We start from the raw sequence: 20,207 nt of genomic DNA, 5'->3' as shown, positions 1-20,207 counted from the left end.
GCTGTAGTGTTACCTGAGAGTGGAAGAACACAAGGGATAATATTAGAAAAATGAAAAAGGGCAGCAGCAGAAAAAGATGTGTAGAGAATGTACAGTAAGGAGTTGGGGACTTGGTCCTTGGGGCATTATATATAACCAGCCATTGAAGAGTTTTAGGCATAGTAACCATTTGGTTAGTTTCACATTTTGCTAAGGTCACAGAAGTGGTTTTGAAAAGAAGGAATTGGTGAGAAATGAGTGAATGACAGGAAACACATTAGGGATTTATTGCAATAATCTTGGTAAATTGTGATAGTGACTTCAACTAGGATAGTCACTCTAAGGATAGAGGCATAGAATCAGGAAACTCTGAGATCTTTAGGATAATTTATCTCTTTCTGTGCATCTCAAGAAAATGACAGTCTCACCAGGGAGAAACTACTAGATATAAAAGAGTAAGAACTACGTAATTCAGATAAAAAGCTGAGAGATGTTTTAAGTTTACAGATTTATTCATTCCATGAAAGAGCATCATATCATTCAGGCCCAACAGTATTGCTAATACAAAAAAAAAAATCATTTTTTTAAAGGCAAAGAAAATATTCATTTATGTTTCTAATTTTAAATTGTAAGCTATTTTTATTATGCACATTAATTCTAGATCTGAAACTGTTAGTCCACTGCAAAATAAGCTAGGCTTACAATTCAGTAAGTGTTGGAGAAAACCCAGAATCCTTAAGGGAATTAGGGCATATATATTTGTAACTATTTTTATTGTTGTGCATTTACACAACAATATATGTTACTAACTACACATATATAAATTATTATGTATAATAATTATATATAAATATTATAATTATATATGATTATAATTATTACGTATATGCATTTGTTTATTCAAAAAATACCAAATTGCTACTATATGTCATAGGTCTAAGTGCTTTAGATATATCAGTGACCAAAAATATGTATAATCAAGAAATTATTGATTGACTCTTAAGCTTTTTTATTTTTATCAACACCAGTGACTGTGTTTGTTTCTTTTTTTAAATTCCTGAATCTGAAAAAATAAATTCCTGAATCTGTAAGAAGAAAGTGACAGTCAGTATCTTCCTGTGACTTTTATGAATAGCTGAAGGAGAAATTATTTTCTAAATCTAATTTCCCATGTGTGCATGAATGAGTAAAAATTTCTACTTTTAAACTATGTTTAGGACATGCTACCAGAACAAATTTTGTACTCTATTTCAGTAGTAAGTAATAAATGGATCTCTCTCTTCCTTTTTTTATGATTCAGGATCACATTTGTAAGGCAATCACTAACATCAAATACAAGTTTTTCAGAGGTTTTTGTGGTCAATATTACAGCAAAATGTAAGCAGAAACTATGAAACTCATGTCTTATGTTTCATATCACTTAGAGGTATGCTGGTTCCAGGTAAGGAAATGAGTTAAATATTTGACACAATATAGTTTATGGTTACTATAATTTGATATTTAAACTCTAATCTAGGATGAAATAAGGGTGAGTGAATGAGTCTTTAAATTCTCATTGACTGAATGTCATATATAATTCAGGTTCTAATAATTGCTGTAGGAAAATATGATATTTTTATTTGTATAATTACTACTAGGTGCCCTGTGAGATTCCGGAAAGGCAAAGCATCCATAAAAGAGAAGGCCACTGATATTTATCAAATATCTTCTCCATTCTAAGTATGCATTTTTATTTACTCTTCACAATGTCTCTTAGGAAATACTATCCACACTTTCAGATGAAGAAATTGAGACCTGGAGAGTTAATTGACATGTTCAGGGTGATATGTTTTAAGTTATAAGGGTAGCATTCAAACCTTCTTCCTGTCTATACTTTTACTTTTTTTAAAAAGATTTTATTTAGTAATTTGAGAGAGACAAAGCAGAGTGAGAGAGAGAACATAAGCAGGGGGGTGGGCAGGGGCAGAGGAAGAGAAAAGCAGGCTCCCCACCAACAAGGGAGGTCCACACGGGGCTCATGACCTGAGCCGAAGGCAGACGCTTAACCAACTGAGCCACCCAGGCACCCCTGTACTTTTGCTTCTATACTACACTATCACATAAAGAATAAAAATGACAACAATATTAATCAGAATATTAGCACATGCGACAATTCCTTTCTAACTACATACATTAATGAAACAAGCTAGTTTTTTTTTAAAGTCTGATCAAGAAAGCAAGACCAGGTCTCTTAACTTCCTCAAAATACTCGCACTCTGAGCAAAATTATTAATGAAACTGCCTAAAACCTTGGAGGAAATATGATGAGGTTGACATAAAGCCTGGTCTGACTACGTGGTAAGCATAGGAGATGAAAAGGGATGGGGAGAGTTTGCCAGTAAAGTCATTAATACTGGATTTTAAAGATGAATAAGATTTCCTGAGGTGGAAAAGGATAGACATTTATGAATTCATTTCAGTTAAATTTCAAGGCAATAACCTTGACCTTTCACTCCTCCTTCATTCCTTCTAGTTTCCATAGCAATGCAGTCTTGCAAGTTTTATTCCTGCCTTATTAGCCACTCCTTTGTAGCTGCTAGAACCAACTTTTTTTCCTAAACCTCAATTCCCTTAGTTCCTTGGGACTCAGTCCTCTCTCTTGCTTCCATTGTGTTATATAATCTTTACTCAGTCTCATGGGTTTAAATGCTTTCTAAATGCTAAATGCTATTGGCATAACATTTTATATAACCTTTCTTGGTTACTCTCTTGAACCTCAGACTTTGAAAATAATAGGAGTTGTCTAAGCTATATAAGGATATATAAGTTTGGGAGACATCTATTTAGAGATCCATAGGGTTGATAGATTTGGAAAGGATAGGATAAGTTTCCTTTATAACTACAAAAATGCAAACATGAAACAATTTCAGCACTAACACAAGTTACTTTATTTGGATTAATCTATGTAATGATTATTTCTGAATGAAATAGTTTCTGTTTGAGAACCACCAGTTACCATCTAATTTTTAAAAACTACATTTTAACCAATTTACATATAAGAAAACAGATTAAATAATAACTTGGCATCATAACCAGTTTTTCAGTGCCTTATTAGGCATCTGGGATTCAACTTCCTCTCCCAAACATTAATCTATATTAAAGTGAAGATCTAGTGGATATAGATAGTTAAAGGCAGTGCAATTATGTGAAGATGATCCATTCTGCATGCTACGTTTTTAAAAAAGATTTTATTTATTTATTTGAGAGAGAGAGAGAGAGAGAGCACAAGCAGGGGTAGGGGAGAGGGAGAGGGAGAAGAAGACTCCCCACTGAGCAGAGAGCCCAATTTGGGGCTCCATCTTAGGACCCTGGGATCATGACCTGAGCTGAAGGCAGATGCTTAACTGACTGAGCCACCCAGGTATCCCTGTGCACTACATTTTTAATGAAAGATTTGGTGTAGGTGTTAATGAAATGTACTCTTTTTTTTTTTTTTGAAATTAACTTTCATCCATCTCTTCATTTTTTTCATTTATACATTCAATGATAAGTTTATTTTAAAGTTGGTTTAATTAAAAAAACAAACAAAGTGGGTTTAATTTTGAGGATGCGTGAAAGTGCTAGGTCTTCCAGTTCCTGAATAGAGACTGCAGTGATGGAAGAGGAGGCCTGTGGAAGTACATATACATGTGGAAGAGTTTTGAAAGTCATCTCCATCAATGTTGACCTTCAAATTAGATAATCTAAGAAGGTCAGAGCTTCACAGCTACCACGTCTGAAAACGAGAGATACAGTAACAAAATGTTTTAACTATTGATTTGAATGATTAAAATGTAATTATATTGGTCTTATCTACTGTTAAAAATCAATTCATATAACTTTTTTTATGTTATGTGAATTTCACGAGGATAAAACCTGAAAAGTAATGTTGAAAAAAAAAAAGATGAAATCAAATTAAAATTTTCGTGGATGATTAAAAAAAAAAAACAAAACTTTGTTCACTTACTTGAAAGAATATCTAAAGTACTTAGAAAACAGTCCTCTCCACTGGAGATAAAATTTTCATGATATATTCCCTCCAGCCATCCTAAGTCACTGCTTAATTACAACCCCAGATCCACTATTATGTCTGCCCTGGAGCCTTTAATCGTTTTCTTCAGTTAATTGCTGGAGCGAAGAATCCACTGGAGAGTAGCTTCCTTTTGCTATTCAGAGTTGGAAAGGTGGAGCCCAGGTGCCTTAATTTATCTGCCCACGGTCAAAAGGGCCAGCAATCTGGCCAATGTAAGAAACAGCTGGTAGGACTCAGCCAGTTGCTGGTCTCAGAGACAGGTGGACAAAGACTGCTAAAGAGATTTTGCAGTGCTGCTGCTGCTCCTGCTGCTGCATTTTATAAACCTATTGCTAGCAAGCTTTCAGATTGTGGAGCGTAAACAGGTGGGTTGCACTTGGCCCTCCCTTTCCCCTGGCAGAATTATAAAGAACTCTGGGGGGATGATGCTTATTTCGCAGGTAAGGGTAAATTTAATCAGCCTTCTCATCTGCCCCTTTCACCAAAATAGTTTGCTCAGCTTGAAGATCTCTGACAAGGCAGAAATGAGCAGCTGGGGTAGTAGATGTCATTAGATGTCCCTTTTAGCTTTTCCAAGCTACAGGACACACCCGTTTTATGGATAATTATTCCTTTCTTAGCTGATCTTCCCTTTATACTTCGTCTTTTCCTCCCACCTGGAGTGACTGAGAATATAAATTGCATGATTATAAAATATGCAGTTACTTGAATGTGATTTTGGGCTTACAATCTTCCCTCTTGTGTACTTCCAGCATTATTATTTCTTACTCTTTATGGGTTTTGAATCGATGGAAATTTAGAATGAGTGGGTATGCTTAACTCAAACTTTAGAAAGCCTGGGGGTACAGTTAAGCTTCTTCCTCCCTCAGAGTCCTTGCTCCTTATCTCACAGATTCAGAGCTGGGACATTTTGCTGCCCTGATAGAAGGACCCAGTTACTTTCTTTTAAGAAAATGTGATGGCATATGACATTGTGATATACACAGTTACATATGTTTGGCTGCCCCCAGGGAGGGCACTGGAATGTTTGACAATCCTGCACATGTTTTTAGATGTTGAAGTTCATGAACTTTAAAGGACCAGGTGTCAAAGTGGTTTTGTTTATGTGGTTTGGGAAAATTACAGCCTAAATGTAAATACAATCTAGGCCATCTTGATTTGCTGAAATATGTGTAGAGCCTGATAAGCAATTACTTAATACATGCTTTATAATCAGGTAAATGCTACAACTTAGGACTTGGTAGATATGTTTAAATTGAAATAACACGTAGATTGATTTCTCTATGCCTTTCTCACAATGTATCAAAACACACAAAATAGTTAAATGACAAATACTTGAGGATGGTTATAACAGCCCAGCTCCTAGAATCTAAAGAATGTGATTAATATATTCAGTGGCACACATTTAAATGACAATTAAATTCCCCAAACACATTAATTCAGAACACCTAACCTCATAAAATATTTTTTATTCAAAAGCAATCCTTAAACATGAATCGGTAAGATTAATTTTGGGATTCAAGATGAAGAATAACAAGTGGGTATGCTGAAAGCTAATGGTGGATATTTTTTTCCGTATTGAGTCAACCAATTTTATAGGAAAGAACAGTGTCCGCCAAATTTAAAGAAAACAAATAAACCCTAAAATAGTATGGTTGCTTTGATTCAGTTGGCACTGAGATTTTCTAAATAAAGGAAAGAACTGGGTGGACATATATTTGTGGTGAGAGCATAGTTTTCTGGGTTTTTTTCCCCCCTTTGGTGGTTGTGATGGATTTCTTTTGCTGTCATAATTTGTGATGTAAATTGAATGTGGTAGAAGTGATGACCCGTAACATTTTTTGATGTGTATGTATGTGTGTGTTTGTGTGTGTAGAGGTTATTTACTTTTTACATGAATGCAAGGATTTAAATAGTAGAGTACAGGAGTAGTTAGCTGATTTAGCCTCGTATAGGACTTAGTTTTAAGATTATTGTATATTTTTATAGGGACCCAGTTCTCTCATATATTTTGGAATAGGTCTTCTGTCTTCTGTTTATTAAGATGTATTTTCTCATGATAGGGATGTGTTTAAGAAACTAAACTAATTTCTCAAGAGATTAGCAAAATATATGAAATTCCTGCTTTTGGCTTAATATGATCTATTTAAAGTAACAGAAAGACTCTTGTTAGGTTTTGATGAGAAATATGAATATTCTGAGTGACTACTGAAACCACAACTGAGGACAGGTAATATGTAGAGTGTACATTGCTACTGTATTATCGAAGTTGTGGGTATGAAAACTAAAATATATTTACCTACACATGCTACAATAAATCTTAATAGTGACTGGTATGCAGAAAACATTTGAAAGGTAGTGCTGGCCAGACACAAGTCATTTGGCAGTGGCCTTACCTAGTATATATTTTCAGGGCCTGTCTGCACAAAGATGCTGGCACGTTAACCATGATTTCTATTCCAGGTGATGGATTTCTATCCAAGTAAGCGAGTGACTAAATATTTTCCGGTGGAATCTAGGCACCATAAAATCACTGAAGCTGAATAAAAAAAGTTGTAGACCTTTTTAAAAAGTAATTATAATAGCTTTGCGTACCACTATGACAGAAGAAATATTTCCACTTAGATCACTGAATAATGGAATATGTAGAACATAATTAGAAAAAAAGTAATATTGAGTATGCTGCTAATATTTTTATCCATACTAATGAATGTCTTACTGAATTTTCTTGAATTTCCAGAAAACTTCCTAATCATTAACAATAACAGAATGCACGAATTCCACATCCAACTGTATCAAAGTAAAGAAATCCAATCTGAACCCACTGAAAACTCATGCCTTCATCACTTCATCTGATTTATTCTACACAAAACCAGTTAAGAAACCGAACACTTTACATTAGTTTATTTGTGTTACCCTAAGCAATTAGAGATGAATATGCCTTCCCAAGTGATACAAATGTGAGTCTCCCTTTGTGGCAGGTTGTTTAAATTTACAACATAAAGCTAGCATTTCCATCTCCAATAAAATCCAAACAGACATTTAATTTTGGTACATGACATTTCTGACTAAAATAGAGCCAGCAAAGGCACTCAGACAGCTCTTATTGTTCATGAATTTGAACAAATTGGGGATCTGTGAATTTATAGCCAGATTTTGCTCTACTATTGTTTAAAATAGCACACATGGAAAACACGCCATGGGTGTGTTGTAATTCAGCTTTAATGATGTAACACTTGGTTTCAGTCAATTGTTGGAGGGCTGCGAGTGACATTGGTTTTGTGCTTCAGACATTGCATGTAACTTAGCAATTATACTAAGGCTTTCAATAATGGCTGTTGGCGGGATATCCGCAAGTGAAGTCATAGCAATTTTGAAAGAGAAAGCTAATAAAAATACACCTGCTTGTAGTGGAAAGTGAGCCTTTAATATCTCTGCTTTGAAGTTGGACGAAGCCTTTGGTATTAACTAACAGATACTATGATGTAGAAATAATCCACTGCCCCAGGGGAGGTCAAGGTTGAAGCCACAGCAGATTGGTAGTTTCTAATCACCTACTTTCAGACACTCTAATATCACGAAAGGAAAATAGAATGAGGTGACAGTTTTTTCTAAAGTGTTTCAAAGATATTATTATTTGAAAGCAAATCATTTTAGTTATAAATATACAAACTAGCACATACATATTCCTTTAAATAAACTAATCCACAAGGGTATAAATAACATGCTTTGTTAAGTGGTTTTCATTGTTGTCTGAAACCAGAATAATTTGAAAATTCACCTTCTGATATACCATTCAAGATGATGTGTGGAGTTTCAGATTTGCTTCTCGAGTCCTTCCTTTCTTTCTTTGCCTCCTTTCCTTGGCCACTTTTAATGTCATTTGCTAATAGTTCTTTACATGTAAAAAAAAAAAAAAAAAAAAAGCAAGTAAAGTCACTTGTGACATTTCCTATTACATAATTTGGTACATTCCTGCTCCCAAGAATCCTCTTTGTGCTGTGGTGAATTAATTCCTTCCCTTGGTGACTTGCATCCTTCATTCTTGCCTGGGCTTGCTTAGTCTATAGTAACTTTTATGGGACATTTATAATAGTGAATCTATGATAAATTCTGATATATTGAGATCACTTGGGGCAAGAGATATTTTATGAAAAAAATATAGTTGGCAGTTGGGAATTCTGCAAAGAAAAATGACTATTAAGTACTAAACTACAATTATTTTAACCACATTTCTCAGCGGTCCTCAATATTTTAACCATTGTACTTATTACAGTCATGCTTTTAACTATTGACTGTCGTGTCTAAATTAGTTTGAAATAATTTATATAATCAATATCTTTTCTAAGCACTTTAAATATTGATGGTTTTCTGTAGTTGTTTCCTTTATAAATGAATATTGGAACCTATGGCAGTTACTTTCTTTTTTTCTCTTCTCCTTCTTCTCTTTTTAATTCAGTAGGCATCTCTATGGAGAGTATCAAGTAACCCAAAGGGTATACATTAGCACTTGTCAGGGCCACGTTTAACATCAACATGCTAAGTACATTGAAACTTACTACCAAGTTCAAAGGGAATATATGGACTCTAAATCCCTTGTTAATGTGGTAAAGAATCAGCATCAAGGTGTTTGTTTTGTTGAAAGGAAGTCACATCTTATTTGTCATTTATGAAATGGACTTTGATATTTCTTTAAGCCAAAAGAGATTTTCCCTCCAATTCAGTTACTGTATCAGTTAAGTACACTCTCATTAGAGAGTATTGTACAAGAAGTCTATTTTGGGGGGAAAGGAATGGAGTGTTTTCTTTACAGAATTTCAGTCTATAATTTGCATGTAACTTGAAAGTGGTTTGTTGTTGAGTCTTGGCACCTGCTGGGATGAGTGTCCATTTCAGGCTACAAAGTGGTGCTCTGAAATAAATATCAGCAAGCTTGTTAAATTTTGTTAGGTGTATCATCCCATTAGTATAAGATATTATGGTAAAATAGAGTTGAGTTCAATTTTCTGATTATATGTTTGGGCTATAAACGGCCTTCTAGTGTTCATGAAGAATTTCTATTGACAGACACATTTCAAGGTAAAAAAAAAAAAAAGATAAGAAAAATTGATCCACTTAACTTTTGTGTGACCAGAGAACACCATGTAATTTATGCCATAATGTAAAACATTGATATTATTATGTAACTTCTGCCAGATAATCTGATCATAAAATTATAGTTTTATTTTTTATTTTATATATTTTTTAAGATTTTATTTATTCATGAGAGACACAGAGAGAGGCAGAGACATAGACAGAGGGAGAAGTAGGTTCCATGTGGGCAGCCTGACGTGGGACTTGATCTCAGGACCCCGGGATCACAACCTGAGCCGAAAGCAGACACTCAACCACTGAGCTGCCCAGGCATCCCTCAAAATATAGTTTTAAATAACATTTTGTATCCCAAAAAAGTGAAATATGTTTTCATTTTGGTAATGAATATAAATGTAAATAATTAGCAAATAATTATAATCTTGAATAATAAAACCTATTCTTTATTGAGCCTCTAATAAGTACCAGGCAATCTCATGGGCCCCTCATTTCATTTACTTTATATCAATTCATATTAGTTATTCTTGGAATTTTATAAGAAAAGCCTCGTTTCATATTTTGACTTGCCTGAAGTCATACAGCTAGTAATGGGAAAATCACGATGCCAGGTTAGGTTGGACCAGAAGCTATAGCTGAAGTGGGCAGGTGAAGGGGGAAAATGTGGTAAAATATCAGAAAGGATAAAATGAGGAAATATATTAAAATAGAGAAAATTTTATGTGACGTGCATTGAATTCAATGCCTGAAAATATATGGTCTCTTTTACAATGATTTAGTGAAAGTCTCTGATGAGACAGATCTTAGTCTTAGTGGTACTTTTAGCAGTTGAGATCAACTATTTCTCATGTATTGTCAAATTCCTATGATATACCAGAACCAGGCACAGAGTAGGTTGCCAAAAGCCTAGAGGGACTGAGAGTCCTGATTGGGAGGAAGATACAGTGTTCAGTCTAGTTAACATCATACTCTCTACTCTAATGGATGAACTCCAGAGTATCAGTGGATTATCACAATAAAAATTCATTTTTTGCTTCCTAAAAGATCACTGTTAGTGTTCTTATTTGGTGTGTAGTCTTCTCCCTGTCTTTTAGGAACCCAGGCTCCTTTCAAGTTATGGAGGAACTTATCTCCATTATAAAGGAAGAGTGAAGGCAGAGTAGAATATTGTCCATAATAGGGCTTGCGGGCTATAGTGAAAGCTATATATAAAGATATAGATATCTTTATATAAATTTTATATAAAAATTTATATTTATATAAATATTTATATATATAAAGAAGGTGAGATTTGAGGAAGGTTGTGTGTGTGTATATATATATATATATATATAGTGCGGGATCCCTGGGTGGCGCAGCGGTTTGGCGCCTGCCTTTGGCCCAGGGTGCGATCCTGGAGACCTGGGATCGAATCCCACGTCGGGCTCCCGGTGCATGGAGCCTGCTTCTCCCTCTGTCTGTGTCTCTGCCTCTCTCTCTCTCTCTCTCTGTGACTATCATAAATAAATTTAAAAAAATTAAAAAAATATATAGTGCAATATATATAAAACAGTGCAATATATATATATTCTCCCATTTCATTGGCAGGACTTAGTCACATGATCATTTTTGATTAAAAGGGAAGCTGGGAAATACAATCTAGCCCATCAAGTAGAGACACTATGTAACCAGTCTTTCTATCTTTCTTTTTCTAGGTTTAAGCACCTGGCTAAACACACACACACACACACACACACACACACACATACACAATTTTAATGGCATCTATCTACTACATTATTTTTTAAGCTTTTACTGTGTGCTAGTCACTTTATTAAACTTTTTATGTACATTTTCTTATTTTAGCCCTACAACAATTCAATCAGAAATTACTCCTGTTAGTCATTATGGTAACATAACAAATTATCCTAAGCCTTAGTGTCTTAAACAGTTACAATCATTTTAATTTCTCACAGCTTCTGTTAGGAATTCAAGAAAGGCTTAGCGGGGCAGTCCTTACTTGATCTGTCTTGCAGTTGTAGTCAGATGTTGGCTGGGGAAGTCATCTAAAGGCTTGACCAGGACTGGAGGGCCTGCTTCCAAGGTTAGCAAGATGGTACTAGTTTTTGACTTTGGTGACCTCAATTCCTCCTCATACAAACCTCTCCACTTGCTTAAATGTTAAAACATGGCTTCTGGCTTGCCCTGCTAAACAATCTAAGAGGAGAAGGGAGAAGTTGTAATACCTTTTATAATTGATATTTAGAAGTCACAAACCATCACTTCCACCATATTCTATGACTCACACAAGAGCCAATTCTGATTCATTGCGGGAGGATCTTATAGAACAGTGTCTACCAAAAAGTAAACTTTCTATACCAAAAAGTACAGTTCATTGGGACCATTTGGTGAGTTTACCTCTACATCTTCATTTGCCAGATAAAGAAGGTGAGATTTGAGGAAGGTTGTGTGTATTGTTCAAAGTCACTTAACAAAAAAAAAAGAAAAAAAAGAAAAAAAAGTCACTTAACTAACAAGCTGAGACCTGCACACAAGAATATTTGATTTTAAAATCCTTGCTATTAACAATGAAAACATACTGTATCTATAAGCAGGTTAAGTATGTAGGCATATATTTCTCAGAAAAAAAAATGTGTGTAGCTGGTGAGAACAAGCAGGGAGAGAAAGCTATTATAGAAATTCAGGCAGCCAAATGTCAGAATTTGAAGTTAAGTAAATGCTGAATACCAGAAAAGCTTAAAACTTTCTAGTAACTTAGATCCAGAAATTACAACATCAATGATTGTCAAAATCATATATATATATATATACACAGATTGTTTTACCAAGTCATCAGTTCCTTTTTTGATCCCAAAATTAGAAGAGGAGGAAGTTTCAAGTGAGACACAATTAAATTTTAAGTAAAGATTCTTTTTTAAAGTACTAGATTGGCAGATGAATGTATCTGTTCTTTAATATTTTGAAATGCTTCAGCTTATCATTGGTGATTAGAGAAGCACTGTAATATTTAAAAAATAATAGTCTCAAAAATACTTAGCAACTCACAGTACAACTTCTTACAATTGTACTGTACCAAAAATAAAAGAGCCCTTAATATTCTATAAATTAGTGATTTTTTTCTCTTCACCAGTCTTTAAGATCCTTGATCATAAATATATGTCTTGTTTCATTTTAGTCCTCTGCACTAAAACATCAGACTGATACTCCATTGACTATAGTGGGCTGCATCACTGCCCTCTACCAAACTCAAAAGTTAAGGACTTTCATGGGATGAGAATCTCCTTTTGCCCTCCATCAAATAGAATCCAAACTCCCAGAGGTTGGTTCAAATTAGAAAGTTATCACTTCTTATCTCATGATCACTCTGTTTCTCTTTATGTAAATTGAGGGAGGGGAATCTCACTGGTTTGAGAAGATAAAATGTGATGATGAACAAAACTTCTTAGATAATGATCAATAAGTGGTAACTATAGTGTCAATTAATATTAACTATGTAAAAATGTCACCTGCCAGTTGCTAGGTTATTGTTCTTGAATAGAACAGAAAAATTCAAATTGTTCTTCTCTCATTTTCATTTCAGAAGCAAATGTTTTCCCATCAAGCAAGTATTACTATTTACCTGGCTCCACGTGGCACAAGAATAAAAGACTTCTTGTTATGCTCTTTGGAGCTTCTAATTTTATTGTGAAGGGTCTCTCACTCTGCACTACTAAACTTTGGTTAGCGTCCTTCATCACTTCTCTTCTTAGGTTTCTGAAATTTTTAATAGCCCTTTTTACCAATGATTTAATTCATTGAAAAAAAAAAACACTTAATGGGCCTAACTATATGGCAGAAATTGCCTCAGGTTCTAAAGATATACCAATAACAATACACACAAAAATCAAAGCCCTTGGAGAGCTTATATACTAGTAAAGAAAGACCTACTATAGAAATAAGTTAACAAAATAGATAATATGTTCCATGGTGATAAGTCAGATATGAGCAATAGCAAAGCAAGGCAATTTGAGAGGGAGTTGGGCATGGGGACAGAAGGATTGCAAAGAATGTATATGTTTCTGTGAACTCTCAGCAAACACATGAAGGTGGTAAAGGAGCAGACCACACTGTTATTTTAGGGGACAGGAATCCAGAAATGAGAAAGGATGGTTCCACAAACTGTGATGAGAGGATAATTGGCGTGTTCAAGGAAGAGCTGGAAGATAAATGGAAAGAGTTGATGGAAGGGAAGAGGAGTGGGAGATGCACCAAAGAGGTAACATGGGAATAGAATCTGTGGAGACTTATTTGCTAAGTGTAGCAAAAACACGGGGATTTTTGAGCAGAGCAGTTGTGATTTGAGTTAGCCTTCAAAAGACACTCTAAAACTTACTTTTAAAATAATACTGATTGGGATCCCTGGGTGGCGCAGCGGTTTGGCGCCTGCCTTTGGCCCAGGGCGCGATCCTGGAGACCCGGGATCGAATCCCACATCGGGCTCCCGGTGCATGGAGCCTGCTTCTCCCTCTGCCTATGTCTCTGCCTCTCTCTCTCTCTCTATCATAAATAAGTGAAAGTTGAAAAAAAAAAACTAAAATAATACTGATTGACTACCTTGAAATAAAAATATAATGAGTTTTCTTCACCAAACCCTCCATGACTGCTCTGGGCATCAGGCATAGTATAATAAGATCCTTTATAATTAGTTTTTCCAGCCCAGCTTTTTCTTCCAATTATCGTGGTACCTTTCTCTCTGAAGAAGTGAATTTTTCATGCTTTACTCCAGTCTGGGAAGAGCACATATGGGAAAAATCTTCTTTCTTTATTCTCAATCACAATCCTCCTTCCTTCATTTGTCTGAATTTTTAATAGCTTAAGAAATCATCATATCATGGTCTCATAGAAGCCTCTTCTCTCTCCTTCTCACATCCAAACACTATACACCCCAAAGATAGATAACCCTCCCATGGTATCCTATCGTAATTTATATTTCCTGTATCACTGTGCCACGATTGTCTCTTTTCTCACTTTTTTCTCATTAAACTCCTATGTTTCATAACTAGCGTGCATTTATAGATATGTATCTTCCTGAACTCAGTAGTGGACAAATTGTTGGTGCTAAACAAATGATCTTTGCATGTGAGGAAGCAAGTGAAGCTTCAGGAAAATCCCTCAGGTTCAGTCCAGTTACTTCCACATTTATTCCTTTTCTTTCTGGTATCCAGGTGCAAGTACTGTTTTTGGTAGCTGATATATTCTTCCTATCCTAAGCTGTTTTGTCTCTGCCAATACTGACTTCTCCATCTTCACTGAGAAAGCCTCATGCTTTCTCAATCTTTAGCTATCTTTCTACTAATTGCAAATTTTGAAACAGAAAATATCAAAATTAAGATGTAGAACAACTTTGTCAGAAAAGTCAAAAAAGATTTCTTTCACAAATAACAAGTTGAGACAACAGAGCTAAGTTGCAACACATATTCTATCTAGGCTGTTAACTAGACCAGCTCTTAAGCTAAGAGGTTCAGAACACAACATGGGATTCAAATCTCTGCCTTGGCAAAATCACCAACACTCTATATTGTGAATTTTCAGGATATATCGCAAAGAATTCGAATCATTTACATTAGGACTACAAATGTCAAAATTCTATTTTTCAGAAAGTTGTGAACTGTTCAGTGATTTACAAAAATTTTCCTACGTTGGTCCTGGGATATATTTTTTAAATCCTTTCTAAAATAATATTTGGAAGTCTGATCAGTATAGTTCTTGAAGGAAGAATGTACCAAGGCTGTCTTTTCCTTTCTCCCCATGCCTTTTGCACATAGGAACCCTTCTTATATTAGTGCCCTACTTGCCAGATGCCCAAAGATGCAGCTCACAACAAAATGAATGGTATCTATTTGCCCAAAGTAGGCCATTTGTAATTTTTGAATTTAATATCCATCCCATTTGGGTGATCATAGAGTTTTGTCACTTCCTCACAAGAGAGAAAGCCACTTCTTTAAATGCAGTCATTGTTGCCACATTTAAGAGATACATATAATCAAGATTAGGAATGAATGTTTCATATGATCAATGGGTTCAGGAAAAAAAAATAAGAAAAATGAAACTGGAATAGTTTTAAGAACGTTGTTAATAATTATTCTTTTTTTTTAAATTTATTTATGATAGAGAGAGAGAGAGAGAGGCAGAGACACAGGCAGAAGGAGAAGCAGGCTCCATGCAGGGAGCCCGACATGGGACTCAATCCCGGGACTCCAGGATAAGGCCCTGGGTTGAAAGTGGCGCCAAACCGTTGAGCCACCAGGGCGTCCCGTTGTTAATAATTCTGAAGAAGCTTTTACAAATTACAATGTTAAGAAACAGTCATGAAACTAAGGAGGTATATATATCTGTGTGTTTTGCATGTTAGATAATCTGCATTAAAAAAAAATCTCATAAAAACCTTACAAACCGCCAAGAGAAGCAACATCTACTTTTAATTAATTGTTATTTCATCAAGATATTACAGTTTAAGAAACACCATTCCTCCTTCAGATTATACTAATATATGAGTTTCTAAATAATCAAATATAGCCAAATGTAAACATAGTGAGGATTTTGCCATATAGATGCCTGGGCTCCATCTAGTGGCAGAAGGTAACTGTATGTTTTACCATTTTCCCAAACAACTTTTTTTTTCTTTCTTTTTTTTCTTTTTTTTTTTTAATTTATTTTTTATTGGTGTTCAATTTACTAACATACAGAATAACACCCAGTGCCCGTCACCCATTCACTCCCACCCCCCGCCCTCCTCCCCTTCTACCACCCCTAGTTCGTTTCCCAGAGTTAGCAGTCTTTATGTTCTGTCTCCCTTTCTGATATTTCCCACACATTTCTTCTCCCTTCCCTTATATTCCCTTTTACTATTATTTATATTCCCCAAATGAAGGAGACCATATAATGTTTGTCCTTCTCCGATTGACTTACTTCACTCAGCATAATACCCTCCAGTTCCATCCACGTTGAAGCAAATGGTGGGTATTTGTCATTTCTAATAGCTGAGTAATATTCCATTGTATACATAAACCACATCTTCTTTATCCATTCATCTTTCGTTGGACACCGAGGCTCCTTCCAGAGTTTGGCTATCGTGGCCATTTCTGCTATAAACATCGGGGTGCAGGTGTCCCGGCGTTTCATTGCATTTGTATCTTTGGGGTAAATCCCCAACAGTGCAATTGCTGGGTCGTAGGGCAGGTCTATTTTTAACTGTTTGAGGAACCTCCACACAGTTTTCCAGAGTGGCTGCACCAGTTCACATTCCCACCAACAGTGTAAGAGGGATCCCTTTTCTCCGCATCCTCTCCAACATTTGTTGTTTCCTGCCTTGTTAATTTTCCCCATTCTCACTGGTGTGAGGTGGTATCTCATTGTAGTTTTGATTTGTATTTCCCTGATGGCAAGTGATGCGGAGCATTTTCTCATATGCATGTTGGCCATGTCTATGTCTTCCTCTGTGAGATTTCTGTTCATGTCTTTTGCCCATTTCATGATTGGATTGTTTGTTTCTTTGGTGTTGAGTTGAATAAGTTCTTTATAGATCTTGGAAACTAGCCCTTTATCTGATATGTCATTTGCAAATATCTTCTCCCATTCTGTAGGTTGTCTTTGAGTTTTGTTGACTGTATCCTTTGCTGTGCAAAAGCTTCTTATCTTGATGAAGTCCCAATAGTTCATTTTTGCTTTTGTTTCTTTTGCCTTCGTGGATGTATCTTGCAAAAAGTTACTGTGGCCGAGTTCAAAAAGGGTGTTGCCTGTGTTCTTCTCTAGGATTTTGATGGAATCTTGTCTCACATTTAGATCTTTCATCCATTTTGAGTTTATCTTTGTGTATGGTGAAAGAGAGTGGTCTAGTTTCATTCTTCTGCATGTGGATGTCCAATTTTCCCAGCACCATTTATTGAAGAGACTGTCTTTCTTCCAATGGATAGTCTTTCCTCCTTTATCGAATATTAGTTGCCCATAAAGTTCAGGGTCCACTTCTGGATTCTCTATTCTGTTCCACTGATCTATGTGTCTGTTTTTGTGCCAGTACCACACTGTCTTGATGACCACAGCTTTGTAGTACAACCTGAAATCTGGCATTGTGATGCCCCCAGATATGGTTTTCTTTTTTAAAATTCCCCTAGCTATTCGGGGTCTTTTCTGATTCCACACAAATCTTAAAATAATTTGTTCTAACTCTCTGAAGAAAGTCCATGGTATTTTGATAGGGATTGCATTAAACGTGTATATTGCCCTGGGTAACATTGACATTTTCACAATATTAATTCTGCCAATCCATGAGCATGGAATATTTTTCCATCTCTTTGTGTCTTCCTCAATTTCTTTCAGAAGTGTTCTATAGTTTTGAGGGTATAGATCCTTTACATCTTTGGTTAGGTTTATTCCTAGGTATCTTATGCTTTTGGGTGCAATTGTAAATGGGATTGACTCCTTAATTTCTCTTTCTTCAGTCTCATTGTTAGTGTATAGAAATGCCACTGACTTCTGGGCATTGATTTTGTATCCTGCCACGCTACCGAATTGCTGTATGAGTTCTAGCAATCTTGGGGTGGAGACTTTTGGGTTTTCTATGTAGAGTATCATGTCATCGGCGAAGAGGGAGAGTTTGACTTCTTCTTTGCCAATTTGAATGCCTTTAATGTCTTTTTGTTGTCTGATTGCTGAGGCTAGGACTTCCAGTACTATGTTGAACAGCAGTGGTGAGAGTGGACATCCCTGTCTTGTTCCTGATCTTAGGGGAAAGGCTCCTAGTGCTTCCCCATTGAGAATGATATTTGCTGTGGGCTTTTCATAGATGGCTTTTAAGATGTCGAGGAATGTTCCCTCTATCCCTACACTCTGAAGAGTTTTGATCAGGAATGGATGCTGTATTTTGTCAAATGCTTTCTCTGCATCCAATGAGAGGATCATATGGTTCTTGGTTTTTCTCTTGCTGATATGATGAATCACATTGATTGTTTTACGGGTGTTGAACCAGCCTTGTGTCCCAGGGATAAATCCTACTTGGTCATGGTGAATAATTTTCTTAATGTACTCTTGGATCCTACTGGCCAGTATCTTGTTGAGAATTTTTGCATCCATGTTCATCAGGGATATTGGTCTGTAATTCTCCTTTTTGGTGGGGTCTTTGTCTGGTTTTGGAATTAAGGTGATGCTGGCCTCATAGAACGAATTTGGAAGTACTCCATCTCTTTCTATCTTTCCAAACAGCTTTAGGAGAATAGGTATGGTTTCTTCTTTAAACGTTTGATAAAATTCCCCTGGGAAGCCATCTGGCCCTGGACTCTTGTGTCTTGGGAGGTTTTTGATGACTGCTTCAATTTCCTCCCTGGTTATTGGCCTGTTCAGGTTTTCTATTTCTTCCTGTTCCAGTTTTGGTAGTTTGTGGCTTTCCAGGAATGCGTCCATTTCTTCTAGATTGCCTAATTTATTGGCATATAGCTGTTCATAATATGTTTTTAAAATCGTTTGTATTTCCTTGGTGTTGGTAGTGATCTCTCCTTTCTCGTTCATGATTTTATTAATTTGAGTCTTCTCTCTCTTCTTTTTAATAAGGCTGGCTAATGGTTTATCTATCTTATTAATTCTTTCAAAGAACCAACTCCTGGTTCTGTTGATCTGTTCCACAGTTCTTCTGGTCTCGATTTCGTTGAGTTCTGCTCGAATCTTTATTAACTCCCTTCTTCTCTTGGGTGTAGGATCTATTTGCTGTTTTTTCTCTAGCTCCTTTATGTGTAAGGTTAGCTTTTGTATTTGAGTTCTTTCCAGTTTTTGAATGGATGCTTGTATTGCGATGTATTTCCCCCTTAGGACTGCTTTTGCTGCATCCCAAAGATTTTGAACGGTTGTATCTTCATTCTCATTAGTTTCCATGAATCTTTTTAATTCTTCCTTAATTTCCTGGTTGACCCTTTTATCTTTTAGCAGGATGGTCCTTAACCTCCACGTGTTTGAGGTCCTTCCAAACTTCTTGTTGTGATTTAGTTCTAATTTCAAGGCATTATGGTCTGAGAATATTCAGGGGACGATCCCAATCTTTTGGTATCGGTTCAGACCCGATTTGTGACCCAATATGTGGTCTATTCTGGAGAAAGTTCCATGTGCGCTTGAGAAGAATGTGTATTCAGTTGAGTTTGGATGTAAAGTTCTGTAGATATCTGTGAAATCCATCTGGTCCAGTGTATCATTTAAAGCTCTCGTTTCTTTGGAGATGTTGTGCTTAGAAGACCTATCGAGTATAGAAAGAGCTAGATTGAAGTCACCAAGTATAAGTGTATTATTATCTAAGTATTTCTTCACTTTGGTTAATAATTGATTCATATATTTGGCAGCTCCCACATTCGGGGCATATATATTGAGGATTGTTAAGTCCTCTTGTTGAATAGATCCTTTAAGTATGATATAGTGTCCCTCTTCATCTCTCACTACAGTCTTTGGGGTAAATTTTAGTTTATCTGATATAAGGATGGCTACCCCTGCTTTCTTTTGAGGACCATTCGAATGGTAAATGGTTCTCCAACCTTTTATTTTCAGGCTGTAGGTGTCCTTCTGTCTAAAATGAGTCTCTTGTAGACAGCAAATAGATGGGTCCTGCTTTTTTATCCAGTCTGAAACCCTGCGCCTTTTGATGGGGTCATTAAGCCCGTTCACATTCAGAGTTACTATTGAGAGATAGGAGTTTAGTGTCATCATGATATCTATTCAGTCTTTGTTTTTGTGGACTGTTCCACTGAACTTCTTCTTAAAGGGGAATTTTAAGAGTCCCCCTTAAAATTTCTTGCAGAGCTGGTTTGGAGGTCACATATTCTTTTAGTTGCTGCCTGTCTTGGAAGCTCTTTATCTCTCCTTCCATTTTGAATGCGAGCCTTGCTGGATAAAGTATTCTTGGTTGCATGTTCTTCTCATTTAGGACCCTGAATATATCCTGCCAGCCCTTTCTGGCCTGCCAGGTCTCTGTGGAGAGGTCTGCTGTTACCCTAATACTCCTCCCCATAAAAGTCAGGGATTTCTTGTCTCTTGCTGCTTTAAGGATCTTCTCCTTATCTTTGGAATTTGCAAGCTT

General features: G+C 36.0%; 1 protein-coding gene across 2 annotated transcripts in view; it reads left to right on the top strand.

Annotated features, from left to right (window-relative positions):
• The window catches only part of AGMO (alkylglycerol monooxygenase), a 344,484-nt gene that overhangs the window by 218,148 nt on the left and 106,129 nt on the right, over positions 1–20,207 (top strand). The gene's annotated exons all lie outside the window — the stretch shown is intronic.

The sequence above is a fragment of the Canis lupus genome, chromosome 14 (genome assembly GCF_003254725.2).
Source record: "Canis lupus dingo isolate Sandy chromosome 14, ASM325472v2, whole genome shotgun sequence".
NCBI classification, from domain to species: domain Eukaryota; kingdom Metazoa; phylum Chordata; class Mammalia; order Carnivora; family Canidae; genus Canis; species Canis lupus.
The sequence above is the reverse complement of the archived record's forward strand: the minus strand, read 5'-3'. Positions and strand labels throughout refer to the sequence as shown.